Raw genomic sequence first — 12,590 nt, 5'->3', positions numbered from 1 at the left:
CACACTGGACCAACATTGTCCTTCTCGCGAGATAAATATAAATAATACGTTTTTTCATACCAGATTGACATCATTTACGTTGTCATACTAGCCAGATTAATAAGAATAAATGATATGTTCCTTGGAGAACACAGAATGATCAAGCTATTGAGTAACAGAAGATCAGAGACCATTGACAGCCATTTTACCAGTAGGTATAGTAACTTGTCATCTTTCATGTTCAACAACACACCAATCACATGTTACAACAGGAAACACAGCAGGTCAAAAGCAAGCTTACTGTAAGGCCAGGAAGGTCTTCCATATCACTAGAAATAGAAAGACAGCATCCCTGGGTGGGCTCAAATCACCAACTTTTAAATGAACAGTCTAACGCGCCAACAAATTGCACCACAGAGACTTGTGGTTATACTGACCCTCAGCAGGCAAAAAGTCTCATGGAAGCTCACGCCAAGTCAGGAAGGGGGACTTCACAATCTGAAAAATGTCATCCCTGGGTGGTGTCAAAGCACCAACCTTTAGATTGACAGTCAAACACACTAACTGATTGCACGAGAGAGGCTTGTGTTGGCATTGACCCTCAGCACGGCAATTTAACAGGAATCTCATAACAGGTACAGGACGTCACATCGACATCATGGAGCACAACAAACTGAAAACTGTCATCCCTGGGTGGGCTCGAACCACCAAACTTTAGATTAACAGTCTAACGCGCTAACCAATTGCGCCACAGAGACTTGTGGTGTACTTAACACTGACGCTAGATCGCTGGCCATTTGTGCTCTCATCCAACTGAACATGGAGTTTACGAAACAACAACACTTTGTTCCAATGGTTGTGTTAACGTGCATCGAAAGTGCAGCAACATTTTCAAGGAAGTAGCCCTGTAGTTTTCTAATGTTTGTTAGCTGTTTGAATGGCCTTAAAAGGGCAAAGATGTAGCGCAATGTTCGTCAGCGCAACATTATATTAAAAGGCATCTGGCAGGAGTAAATTCAGCCACAATCACAAATATATTATGATAAATATATATTTTAAACAACTGCATTTTCACAAATGTAATATATAATCGCCAAGCCCATTCAAAAATAATTAGGGGACTGACTCCGGAAGAATGATGAAGTGGCTAGTCACTTTCATGGCGTATAGGCATACATTTACACACAAACACACTGGACCAACATTGTCCTTCTCGCGAGATAAATATACATAATACGTTTTTTCATACCAGATTGACATCATTTACATTGTCATACTAGCCAGATTAATAAGAATAAATGATATGTTCCTTGGAGAACACAGAATGATCAAGCTATTGAGTAACAGAAGATCAGAGACCATTGACAGCCATTTTACCAGTAGGTATAGTAACTTGTCATCTTTCATGTTCAACAACACACCAATCACATGTTACAACAGGAAACACAGCAGGTCAAAAGCAAGCTTACTGTAAGGCCAGGAAGGTCTTCCATATCACTAGAAATAGAAAGACAGCATCCCTGGGTGGGCTCAAATCACCAACTTTTAAATGAACAGTCTAACGCGCCAACAAATTGCACCACAGAGACTTGTGGTTATACTGACCCTCAGCAGGCCAAAGTCTCATGGAAGCTCACGCCAAGTCAGGAAGGGTCAGTTCACATCTCCACAATCTGAAAAATGTCATCCCTGGGTGGTGTCAAAGCACCAACCTTTAGATTGACAGTCAAACACGCTAACTGATTGCACGAGAGAGGCTTGTGTTGGCATTGACCCTCAGCACGGCAATTTAACAGGAATCTCATAAAAGGTACAGGACGTCACATCGACATCATGGAGCACAATAAACTGAAAACTGTCGTCCCTGGGGTGGGCTCGAACCACCAACCTTTAGATTAACAGCCTAACGCGCTAACCAATTGCGCCACAGAGACTTGTGGTGTAATTAGTACTGACGCTAGATCGCTGGCCATTTGTGCTCTCATCCAACTGAACATGGAGTTTACGAAACAAATCAAATCAAAATCAAATCAAATTTTATTTGTCACATACACATGGTTAGCAGATGTTAGTGCGAGTGTAGCGAAATGCTTGTGCTTCTAGTTCCGACAATGCAGTAATAACAAGTAATCTAACTAACAATTCCAAAACTACTGTCTTGTACACAGTGTAAGGGGATAAAGAATATGTACATAAGGATATATGAATGAGTGATGGTACAGAGCAGCATAGGCAAGATACAGTAGATGGTATCGAGTACAGTATGTACAAATGAGATGAGTATGTAAACAAAGTGGCATAGTATAGTATAAAGTGGCTAGTGATACATGTATTACATAAGGATACCGTCGATGATATAGAGTACAGTATATACGTATGCATATGAGATGAATAATGTAGGGTAAGTAACATTTATATAAGGTAGCATTGTTTAAAGTGGCTAGTGATATATTTACGTAATTTCCCATCAATTCCCATTATTAAAGTGGCTGGAGTTGAGTCAGTGTCAGTGTTAGTGGTGGCTGTTTAACAGTCTGATGGCCTTGAGATAGAAGCTGTTTTTCAGTCTCTCGGTCCCAGCTTTGATGCACCTGTACTGACCTCGCCTTCTGGATGATAGCGGGGTGAACAGGCAGTGGCTCGGGTGGTTGATGTCCTTGATGATCTTTATGGCCTTCCTGTGACATCGGGTGGTGTAGGTGTCCTGGAGGGCAGGTAGTTTGCCCCCGGTGATGCGTTGTGCAGACCTCACTACCCTCTGGAGAGCCTTACGGTTGAGGGCGGTGCAGTTGCCATACCAGGCGGTGATACAGCCCGCCAGGATGCTCTCGATTGTGCATCTGTAGAAGTTTGTGAGTGCTTTTGGTGACAAGCCAAATTTCTTCAGCCTCCTGAGGTTGAAGAGGCGCTGCTGCGCCTTCTTCACGATGCTGTCTGTGTGAGTGGACCAATTCAGTTTGTCTGTGATGTGTATGCCGAGGAACTTAAAACTTGCTACCCTCTCCACTACTGTTCCATCGATGTGGATAGGGGGGTGTTCCCTCTGCTGTTTCCTGAAGTCCACAATCATCTCCTTAGTTTTGTTGACGTTGAGTGTGAGGTTATTTTCCTGACACCACACTCCGAGGGCCCTCACCTCCTCCCTGTAGGCCGTCTCATCGTTGTTGGTAATCAAGCCTACCACTGTTGTGTCGTCCGCAAACTTGATGATTGAGTTGGAGGCGTGCGTGGCCACGCAGTCGTGGGTGAACAGGGAGTACAGGAGAGGGCTCAGAACGCACCCTTGTGGGGCCCCAGTGTTGAGGATCAGCGGGGAGGAGATGTTGTTGCCTACCCTCACCACCTGGGGGCGGCCCGTCAGGAAGTCCAGTACCCAGTTGCACAGGGCGGGGTCGAGACCCAGGGTCTCGAGCTTGATGACGAGCTTGGAGGGTACTTTGTTCCAATGGTTGTGTTAAAGTGCATCGAAAGTGCAGCAACATTTTCAAGGAAGTAGCCCTGTAGTTTTCTAATGTTTGTTAGCTTTTTGAATGGCCTTAAAAGGGCAAAGATGTAGCGCAATGTTCGTCAGCGCAACATTATATTAAAAGGCATCTGGCAGGAGTAAATTCAGCCACAATCACAAATATATTATGATAAATATATATTTTAAACAACTGCATTTTCACAAATGTAATATATAATCTCCAAGCCCATTCAAAAATAATTAGGGGACTGACTCCGGAAGAATGATGAAGTGGCTAGTCACTTTTATGGCGTATAGGCATACATTTACACACAAACACACTGGACCAACATTGTCCTTCTCGCGAGATAAATATAAATAATACGTTTTTTCATACCAGATTGACATCATTTACGTTGTCATACTAGCCAGATTAATAAGAATAAATGATATGTTCCTTGGAGAACACAGAATGATCAAGCTATTGAGTAACAGAAGATCAGAGACCATTGACAGCCATTTTACCAGTAGGTATAGTAACTTGTCATCTTTCATGTTCAACAACACACCAATCACATGTTACAACAGGAAACACAGCAGGTCAAAAGCAAGCTTACTGTAAGGCCAGGAAGGTCTTCCATATCACTAGAAATAGAAAGACAGCATCCCTGGGTGGGCTCAAATCACCAACTTTTAAATGAACAGTCTAACGCGCCAACAAATTGCACCACAGAGACTTGTGGTTATACTGACCCTCAGCAGGCAAAAAGTCTCATGGAAGCTCACGCCAAGTCAGGAAGGGGGACTTCACAATCTGAAAAATGTCATCCCTGGGTGGTGTCAAAGCACCAACCTTTAGATTGACAGTCAAACACACTAACTGATTGCACGAGAGAGGCTTGTGTTGGCATTGACCCTCAGCACGGCAATTTAACAGGAATCTCATAACAGGTACAGGACGTCACATCGACATCATGGAGCACAACAAACTGAAAACTGTCGTCCCTGGGTGGGCTCGAACCACCAACCTTTAGATTAACAGTCTAACGCGCTAACCAATTGCGCCACAGAGACTTGTGGTGTACTTAACACTGACGCTAGATCGCTGGCCATTTGTGCTCTCATCCAACTGAACATGGAGTTTACGAAACAACAACACTTTGTTCCAATGGTTGTGTTAACGTGCATCGAAAGTGCAGCAACATTTTCAAGGAAGTAGCCCTGTAGTTTTCTAATGTTTGTTAGCTGTTTGAATGGCCTTAAAAGGGCAAAGATGTAGCGCAATGTTCGTCAGCGCAACATTATATTAAAAGGCATCTGGCAGGAGTAAATTCAGCCACAATCACAAATATATTATGATAAATATATATTTTAAACAACTGCATTTTCACAAATGTAATATATAATCGCCAAGCCCATTCAAAAATAATTAGGGGACTGACTCCGGAAGAATGATGAAGTGGCTAGTCACTTTCATGGCGTATAGGCATACATTTACACACAAACACACTGGACCAACATTGTCCTTCTCGCGAGATAAATATACATAATACGTTTTTTCATACCAGATTGACATCATTTACATTGTCATACTAGCCAGATTAATAAGAATAAATGATATGTTCCTTGGAGAACACAGAATGATCAAGCTATTGAGTAACAGAAGATCAGAGACCATTGACAGCCATTTTACCAGTAGGTATAGTAACTTGTCATCTTTCATGTTCAACAACACACCAATCACATGTTACAACAGGAAACACAGCAGGTCAAAAGCAAGCTTACTGTAAGGCCAGGAAGGTCTTCCATATCACTAGAAATAGAAAGACAGCATCCCTGGGTGGGCTCAAATCACCAACTTTTAAATGAACAGTCTAACGCGCCAACAAATTGCACCACAGAGACTTGTGGTTATACTGACCCTCAGCAGGCCAAAGTCTCATGGAAGCTCACGCCAAGTCAGGAAGGGTCAGTTCACATCTCCACAATCTGAAAAATGTCATCCCTGGGTGGTGTCAAAGCACCAACCTTTAGATTGACAGTCAAACACGCTAACTGATTGCACGAGAGAGGCTTGTGTTGGCATTGACCCTCAGCACGGCAATTTAACAGGAATCTCATAAAAGGTACAGGACGTCACATCGACATCATGGAGCACAATAAACTGAAAACTGTCGTCCCTGGGGTGGGCTCGAACCACTAACCTTTAGATTAACAGCCTAACGCGCTAACCAATTGCGCCACAGAGACTTGTGGTGTAATTAGTACTGACGCTAGATCGCTGGCCATTTGTGCTCTCATCCAACTGAACATGGAGTTTACGAAACAAATCAAATCAAAATCAAATCAAATTTTATTTGTCACATACACATGGTTAGCAGATGTTAGTGCGAGTGTAGCGAAATGCTTGTGCTTCTAGTTCCGACAATGCAGTAATAACAAGTAATCTAACTAACAATTCCAAAACTACTGTCTTGTACACAGTGTAAGGGGATAAAGAATATGTACATAAGGATATATGAATGAGTGATGGTACAGAGCAGCATAGGCAAGATACAGTAGATGGTATTGAGTACAGTATGTACAAATGAGATGAGTATGTAAACAAAGTGGCATAGTATAGTATAAAGTGGCTAGTGATACATGTATTACATAAGGATACCGTCGATGATATAGAGTACAGTATATACGTATGCATATGAGATGAATAATGTAGGGTAAGTAACATTTATATAAGGTAGCATTGTTTAAAGTGGCTAGTGATATATTTACGTAATTTCCCATCAATTCCCATTATTAAAGTGGCTGGAGTTGAGTCAGTGTCAGTGTTAGTGGTGGCTGTTTAACAGTCTGATGGCCTTGAGATAGAAGCTGTTTTTCAGTCTCTCGGTCCCAGCTTTGATGCACCTGTACTGACCTCGCCTTCTGGATGATAGCGGGGTGAACAGGCAGTGGCTCGGGTGGTTGATGTCCTTGATGATCTTTATGGCCTTCCTGTGACATCGGGTGGTGTAGGTGTCCTGGAGGGCAGGTAGTTTGCCCCCGGTGATGCGTTGTGCAGACCTCACTACCCTCTGGAGAGCCTTACGGTTGAGGGCGGTGCAGTTGCCATACCAGGCGGTGATACAGCCCGCCAGGATGCTCTCGATTGTGCATCTGTAGAAGTTTGTGAGTGCTTTTGGTGACAAGCCAAATTTCTTCAGCCTCCTGAGGTTGAAGAGGCGCTGCTGCGCCTTCTTCACGATGCTGTCTGTGTGAGTGGACCAATTCAGTTTGTCTGTGATGTGTATGCCGAGGAACTTAAAACTTGCTACCCTCTCCACTACTGTTCCATCGATGTGGATAGGGGGGTGTTCCCTCTGCTGTTTCCTGAAGTCCACAATCATCTCCTTAGTTTTGTTGACGTTGAGTGTGAGGTTATTTTCCTGACACCACACTCCGAGGGCCCTCACCTCCTCCCTGTAGGCCGTCTCATCGTTGTTGGTAATCAAGCCTACCACTGTTGTGTCGTCCGCAAACTTGATGATTGAGTTGGAGGCGTGCGTGGCCACGCAGTCGTGGGTGAACAGGGAGTACAGGAGAGGGCTCAGAACGCACCCTTGTGGGGCCCCAGTGTTGAGGATCAGCGGGGAGGAGATGTTGTTGCCTACCCTCACCACCTGGGGGCGGCCCGTCAGGAAGTCCAGTACCCAGTTGCACAGGGCGGGGTCGAGACCCAGGGTCTCGAGCTTGATGACGAGCTTGGAGGGTACTTTGTTCCAATGGTTGTGTTAAAGTGCATCGAAAGTGCAGCAACATTTTCAAGGAAGTAGCCCTGTAGTTTTCTAATGTTTGTTAGCTTTTTGAATGGCCTTAAAAGGGCAAAGATGTAGCGCAATGTTCGTCAGCGCAACATTATATTAAAAGGCATCTGGCAGGAGTAAATTCAGCCACAATCACAAATATATTATGATAAATATATATTTTAAACAACTGCATTTTCACAAATGTAATATATAATCGCCAAGCCCATTCAAAAATAATTAGGGGACTGACTCCGGAAGAATGATGAAGTGGCTAGTCACTTTTATGGCGTATAGGCATACATTTACACACAAACACACTGGACCAACATTGTCCTTCTCGCGAGATAAATATAAATAATACGTTTTTTCATACCAGATTGACATCATTTACGTTGTCATACTAGCCAGATTAATAAGAATAAATTATATGTTCCTTGGAGAACACAGAATGATCAAGCTATTGAGTAACAGAAGATCAGAGACCATTGACAGCCATTTTACCAGTAGGTATAGTAACTTGTCATCTTTCATGTTCAACAACACACCAATCACATGTTACAACAGGAAACACAGCAGGTCAAAAGCAAGCTTACTGTAAGGCCAGGAAGGTCTTCCATATCACTAGAAATAGAAAGACAGCATCCCTGGGTGGGCTCAAATCACCAACTTTTAAATGAACAGTCTAACGCGCCAACAAATTGCACCACAGAGACTTGTGGTTATACTGACCCTCAGCAGGCCAAAGTCTCATGGAAGCTCACACCAAGTCAGGAAGGGGGACTTCACAATCTGAAAAATGTCATCCCTGGGTGGTGTCAAAGCACCAACCTTTAGATTGACAGTCAAACACACTAACTGATTGCACGAGAGAGGCTTGTGTTGGCATTGACACTCAGCACGGCAATTTAACAGGAATCTCATAACAGGTACAGGACATCACATCGACATCATGGAGCACAACAAACTGAAAACTGTCGTCCCTGAACCACCAACCTTTAGATTAACAGTCTAACGCGCTAACCAATTGCGCCACAGAGACTTGTGGTGTATTTAATCCTGACGCTAGATCGCTGGCCATTCGTGCTCTCATCCAACTGAACATGGAGTTTACGAAACAACAACACTTTGTTCCAATGGTTGTGTTAACGTGCATCGAAAGTGCAGCAATATTTTCAAGGAAGTAGCCCTGTAGTTTTCTAATGTTTGTTAGCTTTTTGAATGGCCTTAAAAGGGCAAAGATGTAGCGCAATGTTCGTCAGCGCAACATTATATTAAAAGGCATCTGGCAGGAGTAAATTCAGCCACAATCACAAATATATTATGATAAATATATATTTTAAACAACTGCATTTTCACAAATGTAATATATAATCGCCAAGCCCATTCAAAAATAATTAGGGGACTGACTCCGGAAGAATGATGAAGTGGCTAGTCACTTTCATGGCGTATAGGCATACATTTACACACAAACACACTGGACCAACATTGTCCTTCTCGCGAGATAAATATAAATAATATGTTTTTTCATACCAGATTGACATCATTTACGTTGTCATACTAGCCAGATTAATAAGAATAAATTATATGTTCCTTGGAGAACACAGAATGATCAAGCTATTGAGTAACAGAAGATCAGAGACCATTGACAGCCATTTTACCAGTAGGTATAGTAACTTGTCATCTTTCATGTTCAACAACACACCAATCACATGTTACAACAGGAAACACAGCAGGTCAAAAGCAAGCTTACTGTAAGGCCAGGAAGGTCTTCCATATCACTAGAAATAGAAAGACAGCATCCCTGGGTGGGCTCAAATCACCAACTTTTAAATGAACAGTCTAACGCGCCAACAAATTGCACCACAGAGACTTGTGGTTATACTGACCCTCAGCAGGCCAAAGTCTCATGGAAGCTCACGCCAAGTCACGAAGGGTCAGTTCACATCTCCACAATCTGAAAAATGTCATCCCTGGGTGGTGTCAAAGCACCAACCTTTAGATTGACAGTCAAACACACTAACTGATTGCACGAGAGAGGCTTGTGTTGGCATTGACCCTCAGCACGGCCATTTAACAGGAATCTCATAACAGGTACAGGACGTCACATCGACATCATGGAGCACAACAAACTGAAAACTGTCGTCCCTGGGTGGGCTTGAACCACCAACCTTTAGATTAACAGTCTAACGCGGTAACCAATTGCGCCACAGAGACTTGTGGTGTATTTAATCCTGACGCTAGATCGCTGGCCATTCGTGCTCTCATCCAACTGAACATGGAGTTCACGAAACAACAACACTTTGTTCCAATGGTTGTGTTAACGTGCATCGAAAGTGCAGCAGCATTTTCAAGGAAGTAGCCCTGTAGTTTTCTAATGTTTGTTAGCTTTTTGAATGGCCTTAAAAGGGCAAAGATGTAGCGCAATGTTCGTCAGCGCAACATTATATTAAAAGGCATCTGGCAGGAGTAAATTCAGCCACAATCACAAATATATTATGATAAATATATATTTTAAACAACTGCATTTTCACAAATGTAATATATAATCGCCAAGCCCATTCAAAAATAATTAGGGGACTGACTCCGGAAGAATGATGAAGTGGCTAGTCACTTTCATGGCGTATAGGCATACATTTACACACAAACACACTGGACCAACATTGTCCTTCTCGCGAGATAAATATAAATAATATGTTTTTTCATACCAGATTGACATCATTTACGTTGTCATACTAGCCAGATTAATAAGAATAAATGATATGTTCCTTGGAGAACACAGAATGATCAAGCTATTGAGTAACAGAAGATCAGAGACCATTGACAGCCATTTTACCAGTAACTTGTCATCTTTCATGTTCAACAACACACCAATCACATGTTACAACAGGAAACACAGCAGGTCAAAAGCAAGCTTACTGTAAGGCCAGGAAGGTCTTCCATATCACTAGAAATAGAAAGACAGCATCCCTGGGTGGGCTCAAATCACCAACTTTTAAATGAACAGTCTAACGCGCCAACAAATTGCACCACAGAGACTTGTGGTTATACTGACCCTCAGCAGGCCAAAGTCTCATGGAAGCTCACGCCAAGTCACGAAGGGTCAGTTCACATCTCCACAATCTGAAAAATGTCATCCCTGGGTGGTGTCAAAGCACCAACCTTTAGATTGACAGTCAAACACACTAACTGATTGCACGAGAGAGGCTTGTGTTGGCATTGACCCTCAGCACGGCAATTTAACAGGAATCTCATAACAGGTACAGGACGTCACATCGACATCATGGAGCACAACAAACTGAAAACTGTCGTCCCTGGGTGGGCTTGAACCACCAACCTTTAGATTAACAGTCTAACGCGCTAACCAATTGCACCACAGAGACTTGTGGTGTATTTAATCCTGACGCTAGATCTCTGGCCATTCGTGCTCTCATCCAACTGAACATGGAGTTTACGAAACAACAACACTTTGTTCCAATGGTTGTGTTAACGTGCATCGAAAGTGCAGCAACATTTTCAAGGAAGTAGCCCTGTAGTTTTCTAATGTTTGTTAGCTGTTTGAATGGCCTTAAAAGGGCAAAGATGTAGCGCAATGTTCGTCAGCGCAACATTATATTAAAAGGCATCTGGCAGGAGTAAATTCAGCCACAATCACAAATATATTATGATAAATATATATTTTAAACAACTGCATTTTCACAAATGTAATATATAATCGCCAAGCCCATTCAAAAATAATTAGGGGACTGACTCCGGAAGAATGATGAAGTGGCTAGTCACTTTCATGGCGTATAGGCATACATTTACACACAAACACACTGGACCAACATTGTCCTTCTCGCGAGATAAATATAAATAATATGTTTTTTCATACCAGATTGACATCATTTACGTTGTCATACTAGCCAGATTAATAAGAATAAATGATATGTTCCTTGGAGAACACAGAATGATCAAGCTATTGAGTAACAGAAGATCAGAGACCATTGACAGCCATTTTACCAGTAGGTATAGTAACTTGTCATCTTTCATGTTCAACAACACACCAATCACATGTTACAACAGGAAACACAGCAGGTCAAAAGCAAGCTTACTGTAAGGCCAGGAAGGTCTTCCATATCACTAGAAATAGAAATACAGCATCCCTGGGTGGGCTCAAATCACCAACTTTTAAATGAACAGTCTAACGCGCCAACAAATTGCACCACAGAGACTTGTGGTTATACTGACCCTCAGCAGGCCAAAGTCTCATGGAAGCTCACGCCAAGTCAGGCGTCAGTTCACATCTCCACAATCTGAAAAATGTCATCCCTGGGTGGTGTCAAAGCACCAACCTTTAGACTGACAGTCAAACACACTAACTGATTGCACGAGAGAGGCTTGTGTTGGCATTGACCCTCAGCACGGCAATTTAACAGGAATCTCATAACAGGTACAGGACGTCACATCGACATCATGGAGCACAACAAACTGAAAACTGTCGTCCCTGGGTGGGCTTGAACCACCAACCTTTAGATTAACAGTCTAACGCGCTAACCAATTGCGCCACAGAGACTTGTGGTGTATTTAATCCTGACGCTAGATCGCTGGCCATTCGTGCTCTCATCCAACTGAACATGGAGTTTACGAAACAACAACACTTTGTTCCAATGGTTGTGTTAACGTGCATCGAAAGTGCAGCAACATTTTCAAGGAAGTAGCCCTGTAGTTTTCTAATGTTTGTTAGCTGTTTGAATGGCCTTAAAAGGGCAAAGATGTAGCGCAATGTTCGTCAGCGCAACATTATATTAAAAGGCATCTGGCAGGAGTAAATTCAGCCACAATCACAAATATATTATGATAAATATATATTTTAAACAACTGCATTTTCACAAATGTAATATATAATCGCCAAGCCCATTCAAAAATAATTAGGGGACTGACTCCGGAAGAATGATGAAGTGGCTAGTCACTTTCATGGCGTATAGGCATACATTTACACACAAACACACTGGACCAACATTGTCCTTCTCGCGAGATAAATATAAATAATATGTTTTTTCATACCAGATTGACATCATTTACGTTGTCATACTAGCCAGATTAATAAGAATAAATGATATGTTCCTTGGAGAACACAGAATGATCAAGCTATTGAGTAACAGAAGATCAGAGACCATTGACAGCCATTTTACCAGTAGGTATAGTAACTTGTCATCTTTCATGTTCAACAACACACCAATCACATGTTACAACAGGAAACACAGCAGGTCAAAAGCAAGCTTACTGTAAGGCCAGGAAGGTCTTCCATATCACTAGAAATAGAAAGACAGCATCCCTGGGTGGGCTCAAATCACCAACTTTTAAATGAACAGTCTAACGCGCCAACAAATTGCACCACAGAG

The 12,590-nt window shown here is 42.5% G+C and overlaps 6 non-coding genes across 6 annotated transcripts; all 6 read right to left on the bottom strand.

Annotated features, from left to right (window-relative positions):
- Nucleotides 1–663: 663 nt before the first annotated feature.
- trnan-guu lies at nucleotides 664–737 on the bottom strand. Its single transcript has one exon. It is a non-coding gene; the product is annotated as a tRNA-Asn (tRNA).
- Nucleotides 738–1,838: 1,101 nt separating this feature from the next.
- On the bottom strand, nucleotides 1,839–1,913 carry trnan-guu. The gene has a single exon. It is a non-coding gene; the product is annotated as a tRNA-Asn (tRNA).
- Nucleotides 1,914–4,424: 2,511 nt separating this feature from the next.
- On the bottom strand, nucleotides 4,425–4,498 carry trnan-guu. The gene has a single exon. It is a non-coding gene; the product is annotated as a tRNA-Asn (tRNA).
- Nucleotides 4,499–9,349: 4,851 nt separating this feature from the next.
- Nucleotides 9,350–9,423, bottom strand: trnan-guu. The gene has a single exon. It is a non-coding gene; the product is annotated as a tRNA-Asn (tRNA).
- Nucleotides 9,424–10,515: 1,092 nt separating this feature from the next.
- On the bottom strand, nucleotides 10,516–10,589 carry trnan-guu. Its single transcript has one exon. It is a non-coding gene; the product is annotated as a tRNA-Asn (tRNA).
- Nucleotides 10,590–11,687: 1,098 nt separating this feature from the next.
- Nucleotides 11,688–11,761, bottom strand: trnan-guu. The gene has a single exon. It is a non-coding gene; the product is annotated as a tRNA-Asn (tRNA).
- Nucleotides 11,762–12,590: the final 829 nt, after the last annotated feature.

This window comes from Oncorhynchus mykiss, chromosome 21, assembly GCF_013265735.2.
Source record: "Oncorhynchus mykiss isolate Arlee chromosome 21, USDA_OmykA_1.1, whole genome shotgun sequence".
NCBI classification, from domain to species: domain Eukaryota; kingdom Metazoa; phylum Chordata; class Actinopteri; order Salmoniformes; family Salmonidae; genus Oncorhynchus; species Oncorhynchus mykiss.
Note: the sequence above shows the minus strand (reverse complement) of the source record. Positions and strands in the feature narration are given on the sequence as shown.